The sequence below is a fragment of the Triticum urartu genome, chromosome 5, assembly GCF_003073215.2.
Source record: "Triticum urartu cultivar G1812 chromosome 5, Tu2.1, whole genome shotgun sequence".
Taxonomy (NCBI): domain Eukaryota; kingdom Viridiplantae; phylum Streptophyta; class Magnoliopsida; order Poales; family Poaceae; genus Triticum; species Triticum urartu.
Window position 1 is genome coordinate 240,775,405 of NC_053026.1, and position 14,067 is coordinate 240,789,471.

Below are 14,067 nucleotides of genomic sequence, written 5' to 3' on the forward strand. Positions count from 1 at the left end.
ATGTGCCTCAAGTCATCGGCATCTGGTGGTCGCACGTAAGTGCCCTGGAAGTTGTCGAGGAATGCGGCTTCTATATCCTCCCAACAGCCAATGGACTCTGCTGGCAAGCTATTGAGCCAATGGCGAGCTGGTCCTTTGAGCTTGAGTGGGAGGTATTTATTGGCGTGTAGATCATCACCGCGGGCCATGTGGATATGCAGGAGGAAATCCTCGATCCATACCGCAGGATCTATTGCGCCGTCGTATGATTTTATATTTACGGGTTTGAATCCCTCTGGGATTTGATGATCCTTACTTCGTCTGTGAAACATAGGGGGTGTGCGGTGCCTCTATACTGGGCTATGTCGCGACGCAACTCGAATGAGTCCTGCCCGCTATGTTCGGCCCGGCCGGACTTACTTTTACTGTATCCGGCATGACGATTATCGTCTCGCATAGTGACGCGCCCTTGTGATCCGTAGATCGATCTTGCATGTTTTGCTTTGTCCTCCAATACGTCTTGCAGGTCTGGCGTATTTCCCCATGCCTTTTTATTTGAATGACGTCGGGGTGCGGGCTGAGTTTCTGGCTGGAATGCCTCTCTGTCGTAGCCACGAGGTGGCCGATCAGCCACGTCATACGCCGGGGATGTAGGTTTCGGTGCTTCCTCCTCCAGTCGGGGTAGCAACCTGCACTTTGGGTAACTCTTGGAGGGGCGTTCGAGTTTACATTATCCTCGGCCACCAGGACTTCAGTCCATCTATCAGCTAGCAAATCTTGATCAGCTTGAAGCTGATGCTGCTTTTTCTTAAGGCCATTTGCCATGGCTATAAGCCGGTGCTAGAAGCGCTCTTGTTCGACGGAATCCTTAGGCATGACGAATTCGTCATCGTCGAGGCTTGCCTCTTCTTCGGAGGGAGGCATGTAATTATCATCCTCCGCCTCTCCATCTACCGCTCTCTCTGGAGGGCTGGCTTCTCCATCCTCCTACCCTAAATCTTGCTGGAGGGGATTTTTGCCGTCTTCGGCACTGTCCGGAGTGCTATTATCTCATGCCGGTATCACCGCTTCTGCCGGTATCACCGCTTCTGCCTTGGCGGGACTTAGAGCGGCGCCGCTGACGCCGGCGCTTGGGTTGCTTCTTGGAGGGGTCATCCTCCATTGTCTCGTCGCCATTGCCTTCTTTGGGTGTGTCCACCATGTATATATCGTATGATGAGGTGGCTGTCTAGTGCCCTATGGGCAGTGGTTCCTCTTCGTCTCCCGCATCATCGTCCATACCGTCGATGTCTTTGGAGTCGAAGTCGAAGTCGTTGACAGTGGCTACTAAGTGGGTGGTGGCTGGGCGGCGAATTTTCTTCGTCATCCGCATCCCAATCCTTCCGACATAGTTCTGCCAGGATCTCCTGACAAGGAGAGAGACCCTTAATGAGTTCAGTATGTCGCCAAAGGGCGACTGCTGAAAAATATCCGCGAGGTAAACTCCATGATTCGGTAGGAACGGGCGCAGGGGGTTCGGAGTCCGTGCCGGAGAAGGATCCGACAGTTGGAAACACGGCTCTCATGAAGGGTAAGGTCGATATTCGGCTCGATCGCCGCTGAGATACGCCTCCGTGGCGGGGTCTATCCGCCGTCATGGATGCACAACTGGCTCCGAATTGAGGGTCGGGGCGGCTGTCGTGCGATTTCTCGAACACTGTCCGATGGTAGAGCTAAATCGTACTCATCGTGACCGCGTGGGCGCACAAGGCAGGGGCTCTAATCCGTCGAAGATCAAGTCTCTGCGATATCGAACATGGTGGTTTTAAGCTTCAACCTAACCTGGTGGCCAGGGGTGTAACTTTCGATCTGCTCCAGATGGCAAGCGAGTTGGCCGCAGTGCAAGCCGCCGAACACAAAGATCTGTCGGGGAGGAAAAGTCTCACCCTGGACTGTATCGGTATCGATGATAGTAGGAGCATCAAGCTTAACGGCGACGACAGAGGAAACTCTCATGAAAGCACCATGTCGGTGTCAAAACGGCCGGATCTCGGGTAGGGGTCGAACTGTGCGTGTAGGCGGATGGCTGCGTGTAAGGCGGATGGCAATAGGAGGCAGGTGACACGATGTTTTACCTAGGTTCGGACCCTCTTGGTGGAGGTAAAACCCTACGTCATGCTTGATTTATTCTTGATGATATGAGTATTACAAGAGTTGATCTACCATGAGATCGGAGAGGCTAAACCGTAGAAGCTAGCCTATGGTATGATTGTATGTTGTCCTACGGACTAAAACCCTCCGGTTTATATAGACATTGGAGGGGGCTAGGGTAACACAAGGTCGGTTACGAAGGAGGATATATCCATATCCGTACTGCCTAGCTTGCCTTCCATGCCAAGTAGAGTCCCATCCGGACATGAGACAAAGTCTTCAATCTTGTATCTTCATAGTCTAACAGTCCGGCCAAAGGATATAGTTCACCTGTCCGGAGATCCCCTAATCCAGGACTCCCTCAGCGGCCAACGGCTTCGGCCGCCACTCGCTCTGCGAACAGGAGTCGTGGCTCCTATTCGAGGACAACATCCCGGCATCACCGGACATGCGCGCTGGGCCGACGGGGTGGAGGCTCAGCAACGGCGGAGTGCCCATTCCCCCGCTGCCCGACGCCGTGGCACGTGTCCCCTACTTCGCCGCAGAGGTCGATCTCATGCGCGTCTCCCTCACCGACGAATAGGTCGCCCTCCCCCAGTACGCCACCGACAACCAAGCGGCGTGGGCGGCTTACTTCGAGCGCCATCAGGAGCAGAAGTGGGCGTCCACCAACGGGGCGCGGGTGGAGGGCGGCACGAAGAACAGCGAGGGGCGCCGCGTGTGGTGGGGCGTCCCCGGCCGCATGCTCGAGGGCGTGCTGATGCACCTTGAGGGCGGCAACAACCCGCCACTGGCATACCCTCCCCCGGCGGCTGCCCCCGCCCACCACCGACGTGCCGGGCAATGGATGGCCAGGAGGTTCGGCTCTTTCTCGACGTCCTTCTCACACTGCTCCTCACTCACTCTATGCATTTAAAAACCGAACCAAAAAACCATACCGAAAATAAACCGAACCGAACCAATTTTATGGTTTTTATGGTTTCTGGTTTCGGTATGGTATGAACTTTTCATACCGATTTGACCTTGGTTTTTATGGTATATACCGGAAAACCAAATGGTTAACCGAATAAACCGAAGTAAAAATTAAATTTATATTTCTTGAGATGAACAACCATACAAGTTGTCATTTTTCTTGTACATGAATCAAATGCACTACTAAGCACGTAATTTTTTCTTGTAACATAGTCATTTTTCTATTTTTAAATGCACTGCTAAGCACGTCCATAACCATCAACAGATGAATCAATGCATGCATATATACTTATATATATAGTCATATACTATTTGTGTAGAATAGTATGTGTTTTGAGTGATAAATTTGCTAATTATTATTACGTCATTTCCAAATTCACGTCAACTTTGGTTTTTATGGTATATACCGAAACCATACCGAAATTATTTGGTATATACCAAAACCGAACCGTATTTTAATTTCATACCATATTTACCGAAGTATTAATACCGTACAAACTGAAAAACCGTATAAATCGAACCATGTAAACCGAATAAACCGAACGCATAGGGTGACTCCTCACGCTCTTCTTCGAACTCCTCCGGCTCTCCAGCGCTGCTCGGCGTCAAGGCCGAGCCTATGGCGGAGACGCTGCTCGGCCGGCGCACTCGCAGCGCCGGCATCGTCATCAACGAGGGTGGTTGGCGCGCCTCCTCGTCAGCTCTTCCACGCTTCATCAAGCCAAAGACGGAGCTGGTGCTTGCACCGGTGAAAACGGAGCCAAGCCTCCCGCCATGAAGACGGAGCACAGCGACGTGGAGCTCGACGACAAGGCGGCCCTGAAATGGGTGCGCGAGGACTTCCTGAAGATGGAGAGGTTGCGCCAGTGCGCCGCCCTGCGGCGCTTCGAGCAGCGCCGCCGGGGCCGCGACGAAGGAGGAGTCGTCGTCCTCGACGACAGCGACGACGACGACGCGCCACCGCTGCACCACCAGTCCGCCTCCGGTCAAGGAGAAGGCCAACAACGGCGGCGAGGATGGCGGCGACAACGGCGACTACTCGGCGTTCAGCGATTTATTTTCTTAGTTTATATTTGCTATGTACCGAGCTAACATGTCTAATATATGCCAAAGTTTGCCAAAATTTAGCCGTGTTTAACCGAACTTCGTCAACCGTTTTTTTTTGAAAAAATAGACACGTCTGGGTGTAGCCTTGGGGCCGGCGCCTGGAGACCACCTCGTCCCCAGGCCCTTTTTTTGCGCCGGCTAGCCCCCAGGCGGCGATTTTAGGCGCCCCTGGGGTGCCAACGGTTGGAGATGCTCTTAGATGCCATTCCCCAGCACGCAGAAATCCTTAGAACTGGCCATAGGATATTGTCCAAAGATGGCTGGCGCTCCTAGCTCTTCCTCATGCCCCCTCGTCCCTCAAAAAGGTGATTGGGAAAGCTTCTCGGTATCCTGCACCCATCTAAATAAACTTCAGATGCAGGGATCTAGTCTCCGTTCGGGCTGGATTAACTTCCATCAATGGCGAAGCCCTGGCGAAGAATTTCCCCAATCCTTCTAAAGACGAGCGGTGTGCTTCGTTTCCTTCCTTTTGAGAGGTGTAGGATTTCCTATCCATCCTTTCCTCAGAGGTCTCCTGGAGTATTACGGCCTCCAACTGCACAATCTAACGCCAAGCTCCATCCTGCACATCGCAGGCATCATTGCTCTTTGCGAGTTGTTCCTACGCTATGAAGCTCATTTTGAGCTATGGCGGAAATTTTTCTGCCTTGTCCCCCGCTCCCAAAAGGTATCTATATTCGAGGTGGACGGTGCCGAAGTATGGCGCATAGCTGGGACAGGATACCTATTCGGTACTCCGAAGAAGGCATTCAAAGAGTGGCCCTCGGAATGGTTTTATATTGAAGACATCATTCTTCCGGACCCAATCGGGCGCGGTCTTCCCAAATTCTCCAGTGCTCCTTTAAAGAAGCGCGCCAACTGGCGTCCCTGAAGCCTCGAGGAAGGAGACAGTGCAGAGGTCGAGAGGCTGGCAAGCAAGATTAGAGTACTTGCCAAGTCTGGGCTGTTTATAATCGAGGTCATGGCGATTTCAATAACACGATGCGTTCAGCCGCTCCAATCCAGAGGTTTTACTATGTGGAATTAGACGGGGAGGACGATGCGTGTCGTTGTCTATGCAAGAGTCCAGACAATTTTGCCGCCCTGGCCACCATCCTAGCTAACCTTTACAAAGGGGAGAAGGAAGACTTCACTCGCTTGAAATGTCGGGAAGGTTTTTCCATGTATAACCCCATCGACTGGGTGAGTTTTTTAATTATTGGCCTTACTCAACCTTTTTCCAGAGTTATGCTAGTCGAATTTAATCCAGCTACTTTTAATGGGAATGGAGAAAGGTCGTCGAGGGGATCTACGGCCCCGCTCCACAGCCAGGGGACCATGTTCGAGACCTGGATCCCAGATATGAAGAATATCCGGATATATTCATAGAACTTAAGGAGGGGGTCTTCTATCAGGCGAGCTACGACGACACGGAAGTGGCCATTATAGCCGATTACCCCGGCCTTCTCCCCTCCTCTCATGTAAGTACTCTGGAGACGTCTCCTCCAAAAGAGTTTTCTCGTTGCGCCTCACCCACCGCACTGTCTCATGCTTCGAAGGAGTGGCGCTCGTCTCGCCGAGCTGTATCAAAGGTGTCCTCTAAGAAGGCGGCGCCCGCGCAGGGCGAGTCTTTGAAAAGAAGGGCAAACGGTGATACTACCGAGCCCCCAACTTCACCAAAGAGGTATATCATAACCCACAAGTATAGGGGATCGCAACAATTTTCGATAAGTAAGAGTGTCGAACCCAACAAGGAGATAAAGGCAGAACAAATATTCCCTCAAGTTCTATCGACCACCGATACAACTCTACGCACGCTTGATGTTCGCTTTACCTAGAACAAGTATGAAACTAGAAGTACTTTTTACATGTTGTTGGATAGGTTTGCAAGATAATAAAGAGCAAGTAAATAAAAAGTAGGGGCTGTTTAGATAAAGAGACAACTAAGTTAGTTTAAGTAAAGAGCTTTTTGTTACGAGAAAGTTATTTGTCCCTAGGCAATCGATAACTAGACCGGTAATCATTATTGCAATTTTATATGAGGGACAGGCATAACCTAACATACTTTCTCTACTTGGATCATATGCACTTATGATTGGAACTCTAGCAAGCATCCGCAACTACTAAAGATCATTAAGGTAAAACCCAACCATAGCATTAAAGTATCAAGTCCTCTTTATCCCATACGCAAACAACCTACTTACTCGGGTTTGTGCTTCTGTCACTCACGCCACCCACCGTAAGCAAATCATGAACATATTGCAAAACCCTACAGCAGGGATCCCTCATGCTTGCGCGACACGAAGAGCACCATAGGACAGCACCAATAATAAAACATGCAACTCAAACCAATCTTGATCATCAAATAGCCCATAGGACAAAACGGATCTACTCAAACATCATAGGATAGCCATACATCATTGGGAAATAATATATAGCGTTGAGCACCATGTTTATGTAGAGATTACAGCGGGTAAGAGAGAGGTTACACCGCTGCATAGAGGGGGGAAGAGTTGATGATGATGACAGTGAAGTTGTTGGTGAAGATTGCGGTGATGATGACGGCCACGGCAGCGTCCCGGCACCACCGAAAGAGAAGGGGAGAGGGGGCCCCATCGTCTTCTTCTTCCTTGACCTCCTCCATAGATGGGAGAAGGGTTTCCCCTCTCGTCCTCTGCCTCCATGGCGTGGGAGGGGCGAGAGGCCCTCCAAGATTGGATCTGTCTCTCTGTCTCTCTCTGTTTCTACGTTCTCAGATTCTACCCTTTCACCGTTTCTTATATTCCCGGAGATCCGTAACTCCGATTGGGCTGAAATTTTAACACGGTCTTATCCGGATATTAGCTTTCTTGTAGCGAAAGATGGGCATCAACTGCCTTACGGGGTGGGCACGAGGGTCAGGGGCGCGCCCCCTGCCTTGTGCCTCCCTCGGGCACTGTCTCGTGTGGATTTTTCTTCCCAAAAATCATATATATTCCAAAAAAATCTCTGTCAGTTTTTATCCCGTTTGGACTCCGTTTGATATGGATATTCTGCAAAACAAAAAACATGCACAAAACAGGAACTAGCACTGGGCACTGGATCAATATGTTAGTCCTAAAAATAGTATAAAAAGTTGCCAAAAGTATATGAAAGTTGAATAATATTGGCATGGAACAATCAAAAATTATCGATACGACGGAGATGTATCAGTATAGTTTTTAACATGCACTCGGTGGATAGACTGTATTGTGTTCTGCTGGGCCATTTTTTAGGAAGAGCATATGCTGGACTATATCCAGGGACCTCGGCTTCCATGCATCGACCAATCCGGCCCCGGACCTGCCATAAGGACTAGGGTTGATACGGGTAAAATGTCGGATTGTCATCTCCAGGAGGATTCAGATAATGTGCCCACCATCAATTCCGAAGTGGAGAGCGCGATGAATCATCGACGGCGGAAAGAGGCCATGCGCAACCCAAGTTTTACCGAAGAGGCATTTAATACACTTAGCTCTGTGGATGCATATATCCAGCTGCTCGGGATGGACTTGCCGGAGCCACTCAACAGCTTTCAAAGGATATGCGGGTAAGAACTTTGTGTGGATTCAATAATCATGTGCCGGTAGCCCTGAGACTTGAAATAGTTGGCCCAACTAATTTAAGGGTTGTTTACGTTATCAGGTACTCACGGCGAAAAATAACACATTGTCCAAGGAGCTTGAAGAATGTCGGACCAAGCTAAATGTTGTCACCGCTGAACTTGAAAATTTGAAGAAATCCAAGAAGGCACCGGATGGTAAGCACAATAGTGTCCAGAAAAATATGATTATGTGCTAACAATGATTGTTGAATATACATTGTTTTGTTTACAGCACCAGGATCGGCGGATCAATTGGAGGAGAAGCTAAAGGCTGCTCAGGCGGACAAACAACATGCTGAAGGGCAAGAAGCAGCTGGTCAATGTGTATTGACACAAACCATTAATGAGAAGAACAAATTACAGGATGCCAACATCAAGCAAGCCAAAGATCTAAAGGATGTAAGAGCCCAACTGTCGGATGCCTTGAAGGAGAACAGAAGGCTGAAAGGCGGCATATTTAGTAAGATCCCCTGATGGAAAGTTTTATGAGATTTGTTCCTATAGGTTTGTTAACTGGGCAGCCCGAGGGAGAAGTGTCCGGATTTCAAGGCGACTTGTTGTAAGAGCTATCCAAAGTGCACGAGCGAGCTCAGAAAGCAATGAGGAACATGGCTAAGGCTTTATGGACATCCGATTCTCCTCCAAGAATGATGGGGGAGATCGTGGATTTATTCAAGGGAGCTCCTCTTCGTTTTGAGCTGTGGAAGGCATCAGCATGTCAAGAAGGTGCACGTGAAGCCTGGGCCATGGTGAAAACGCGGCATACCGGACTTGATCCGAATCATATGGCCCAGGTCGGACCTCGGGGACCAGACAGACAAGAAATTCCGGTTAGCTTGTTGTACGACCAAGTAAAGATAGCCACCAAATTTTCATAGCAGGACTGTAAACTAGACAGCCTGATAGATGGCATAGATAAAGAGTAGGCGTGTGATTTCGTGTAACAATACACTTTATCATCAAACTTATCTCCGGCCAAATTGTAAAAGATTTTCATGACAGACCTTCCGCTTGAACCTCTGTTGGTGGAAACGACACCTATGGAATCACTGGAATCCCTTCAATGGTTGGCGGGCGCGGGGCTGTGGAAAGAGTGGGTTTAGAAGATCAACACGTGGGAATTTATCCAGGTTCGGGCCGCAAGCGATGTGTAATACCCTACTCCTGCTGGTTTGTGTTTATCTGGTGTTCTTGGACTAGCTACAAAGTGTGCAAGGTCCAAAAAGTCTGAATCCCTCTCCAGTATGCCTCGGGCCTCCTTTTATAGCCAAAGGGGTCACCACAGTGGCACACAGGAGATGGAAAGTTTGTACTGTATACAAGTCTATCACCTGGTACCGTAGGACAAATGCATTTAATGCGCTGCCGACGTGCCCCCTCACATTACCGTGGAGGGCAAGGAATCTTGTCTCGTCCGTCGCCGCCTTGTCTTGCATTGATGCGCGTCCAAGCTAACTAGCCGTGTAGCGCCAAACTGGCTGGCTGGCTGGTGAGTTAGTGCGGTGTTGTAGTCTTCACGAAGATCTACATGCCACCCCGCAGGTGCTCGCTGAGTTGGCCTAGAAGCTCCACGTAGCCACACAGGTGCCTGCCTTGTTGGCGGGTTGACTGTTGTGTTGCGAAACGGACAACGGGGAAAATGCTCGGATGCATGAGACGAACACGTATGCCAATGCGATGCACATAATGACATGATATGAAATGCATGACAAGAACAAATGCAAAACAAAGACAAAAACCCAACCACAAAGGAAAATCTCATAACTTAAAGCTGAAATGGCAAAGTCAGAGTACAAATATGGCAATTTACTTCCGTGGTGTTACAACCAACTTCATGTCTTCCTCACCCCTCAACAATGGAGAAGGAGACATAAGGTTGGTTCAGGAAGACCTAAGGAGAGATGAAGCTAGAGAGGCTCCTATGGAGGAAGAGGAGGGAAATCCTTTTGGGGTTCACTCTCCGGCCTCTGAGAGAGGCACACAAGCCGGCATCTCTACTCACCCCAATCCTGATCCAGCCTTGGGATCTTCACACAATCAAGCAAGCCAATAAGTGCAAGAAGAACTCCCTCCGAGGAGGCCTTTACATAGGTTACATAGTAACAATTTTCGCAATTTGATTCACAATTATGGGTTCAAGAATACTCCTCGTAGGCACATACCGTCCAATTGGGACATATCTCTGCCAAGAGAAAACGGTGCAGGAACAAAACCATGGGGCCTGGAGAACAAACACATAATGGCCGAGGTGAAGAAAAACAGTGAATTAATTCATCAAGCCCTTCAGGAGATTCAAGGTTTGAAGGATCTACTCATGGTTATATTGGAGAATACTACTTCACCATCACCATCATCTTCTTTACCACCAAAAAAGAACTGAGTATCGGGTATGGGCACTCCCCTTGGCTTCCACCAAGCTTGGGGGAGGTGCGCCGATATCGTATCATCCCACTATATTTTTTCCATTACTTATTTTAGTTTGATATTTTGCTTTAGATGAATAAAAGTTTAGTTCGATCCTTTCTTATTTGAGAGTTTGCTTAGTGATCTATCCTTGTAATCCTGTGCAAGTTATATAATAAAGTTTAGTTTTAGTTTTTACTTTCTTTACTTTTATGTTGCAAATAAAAGAAAAGAAATAAAGAAAGAAAAAGAAAAAGAAAAAGAGAAAGGAAATAAATAAAAGAAAGGAAATAAATAAAGGAAAGATCATATACTAATCTTATTGTAGGTGATGACGCCACATAAGGAAAAGTATAAGTAGAAAATTTTATTAGAGATTGACAAACATAGCATTGGTCAATGATGCAACTCATGAAATAATTAATAAGGGAAGAGAAGATTCACATATAAATACACTATCCTAGAAATCTTTTGTGATTGTGAGCCCTCATCAAAATATTATATGCCAAAATTGTTGACGTTGAACAAGGACGACAACTTAATGGTTTATGTTTGTTTATACTCACATAGAATTCATATTGTCATAAATCCTTCAACATGTGGTGCTTGCCCCCTATCTTTGCTAGCCAAAAAATTCCACACTAAGTTGAGATACTACTTGTGCATCCAAAAACCCTTAAACCCAAATCTTATTTTCAAGTGTCCACCATACCTACCCAGGGATTGAGAAAGATCCCTCAAGTATGTTGTCATCGGTGCAAAAAGGCAATCAAAATTGCTTCTAAATGTGTGAGATCATTTAGTGTAAGTGACAATTGAGCGTTACACAAACTTGTGGTGGTGAAAACTAAAAGCGGCAGACTGCATAATAAAGGTCGCTATCTCAAGGGGCAATGCAACGTGACGTTCTCTTGCACTAAGGGGTTGAGCATACCAAAAAAATAAGCGCATGGCAACCTCTGCTCCCCTCTGCGAAGGGCATATATTTTATTTTTATGTACATACTTTTATGCAAAGAGTCAAAGTTTTGCTTCTTTCCCTTTTTATATTTCCCCTTTGGGAAGCATCATGTGGTGAGGTAAGATCTAGGCACATATGTCCAGTTGAATATAGATAGCATAAATTATTATTGTTGACATCACCCTTGAGGTGAATACGTTGGGAGGCGAAACTATAAGCCCCTATCTTTCTATGTGTCCGGTTGAAACGTTTTGTTCATTTGTATGCGGTGAGTGTTAGCAATCATAGAAGATTATATGATGGTTGAGTATGTGGTCTTTCCTAAAGGCTCCCACACATGACCCTTCCTGAAAAGATGATGAATTGTAGTTGCAAAGTTGACTAAGAACATAGTTTCTTGGTTTCTAATAGAGTTTTTGCTTCATACTTCGATTGTGTGATGAACTGTTACTTATTCATGAGAAGTATATGATATAAGTTCTATGACAAAAGTCTTATTTATAATTTTGTTGCTGTTATAATAATCAACATGATGCTTCGATGTCCGTATTTTGTTTTTATCGACACCTCTCTATCAAAGCATGTGGACATGTTTTTCGATTTCGATTTTTGCTTGAGGACAAGCGAGGTCTAAGCGTGGGGGAGTTGATACGTCCATTTTGCATCATGTTTTCTTACTATTATTTATAATTTTGTTATCCATAATAATACTTTTTGGAGTAATTCTAATTCCTTTTCTCTCATAATATGCAAGGTATACACAAAAAGGGAGAATTCCGGTAGTTGGAAATCTGGACCTGGAAAAGCTACGTCAGGCTACCTATACTGCACAACTCCAAACAAGCTAAAACTTCACAGAGATTTTTATGGAATATTTGAGCAAATAACTACTAGAGGGGGCCCACCATGTGGGCATAACCCACCTGGGTGCGCCAGGGAGCCTAGGCGCGCCTTGGTGGGTTGTGCTCACCCAGGCCCACCTCTGGTTCCCAGCTTCTGGTATATAGGTCATTTTGACCTAGAAAAAATAAGGAGAGGACTTTCAGGATGGAGCGCCGCCATCTCGAGGCGGAACTTGGGTAGGAGAACTTTTGCCCTCCGGCGGAGCGATTCTGCCGGGGGAACTTCCCTCTCGGAGGTGGAAATCATCGTCATCATCACCAACAGATCTCGCATCTTGGGGAGGGCAATCTCCATCAACGTCTTCAACAACACCATCTCCTCTCAAACCCTAGTTCATCTCTTGTGTTCAATCTTGTTACCAGAACTATAGATTGGTACTTGTGGGTGACTAGTAGTGTTGATTACATCTTGTAGTTGATTACTATATGGTTTATTTGGTGGAAGATTATATGTTCAGATCCAATATGCAATTTAACACCCCTCTGACCATGAGCATGTTTATAATTTGTGAGTAGTTACTTTTGTTCTTGAGGTCACAGGAGAAATCATGTTGCAAGTAATCATGTGAACCTGATATGTGTTCGATATTTTGATAGTATGTATGTTGTGATTCCCTTAGTGGTGTCATGTGAATGTCGACTACATGACACTTCACCATATTTGGGCCTAAGGGAATGCATTGTGGAGTAGCAATTAGATGATGTCTTGTGAGAGTGACAGAAGCTTAAACCCCAGTTTATGCGCTATTCCGTAAGGGACCGATTGAATCCAAAAGTTTAATGCTATGGTTAGAATTTATTCTTAATACTTTTCTCGTAGTTGCGGATGCTTGCGGGAGGGTTAATCATAAGTAGGAGGTTTGTTCAAGTAAGAACATCACCTAAGCATCGGTCCACCCACATATCCAATTATCAAAGCACCAAACATGAATTAAGCCAACATGATGAAAGCGACTAGATGAAAATCTCTTGTACCCTCAAGAATGCTTTGCTTATCATAAGAGACCGTTTTGGCCTGTCCATTGCCTCAAAAGGATTGGGCTACCTTGCTACACTTTTGTTACTACTATCGTTACTTGGTCGTTACAAATTATCTTGCTATCAAACTACTCTGCTACTTACAATTTCAGCACTTGGAGACATTACCTTACTAAAAACAACTTGTCATTTCCTTCTGCTCCTCGTTGGGTTTGACACTCTTACTTATCGAAAAGAGATACAATCGATCCCCTATACTTGTGGGTCATCAGCGCGACACGCGAAGATCCACGAAGATAAGGTACTTACTCATCCCGGCTATCCACTTCCTCTATTTCAGGGGTCGAGGGGCGCCACCGCTACAGCTCCAGAGTGCTTTCGTCTTGCGAAGTGCCCCAAGGTCCAGGCGATGTGTGCTGAGGGTTGGTACATTGCCCTTTGTGGCTGGGCTATAGACCGCAACCTCAAGAGCACTAGACGGAGCCTCAGGAGCAGTCACCTCAGGAGCACTGGACAACGCCTGCTCCCAAGTAGTCACCTCCGGAGCACCTGGCGCACCTGCTCTCCAGCGGTCGACTCAGGAGTACTCAACGGCGCTCTCCCCCCTGCAACCACATCAGGGGCACGCGCCGTAGGATCAGCAAGCACAGGAGCCACCAAGATGGGATTCTCACGAGGCCCCTTAAGGACCGTTGGGCGCAGCCCCCACATGTCAAAGTAGGGCATCTGCTTTGCGAAGGCCTCCCGTTCAAGAAGTTGTACAAGAGGCACATGTCTGCTGTGTCGGAGTAAATAGCCATGGGTAGCCTAGCCGGCTTCCCCTGGCCCTTCTGAAAAAATTTTGAGCCCGTCCGGCTCTCAAGAATCCAAGACATGGGGCCGCCTTCCCCTCGCTGGCTGTCGCCCAGGCCGGCTTTCGGAAGGCGGCCCGACTTTAGCCCTCATGAAGAAAGCCATGGGAGGGCCGACTTCGAGAATCCGGCCACGAGGAGGCCGACTCCAAGAAGCCGGCTCCCATAAAGCGGTCGAGACCGT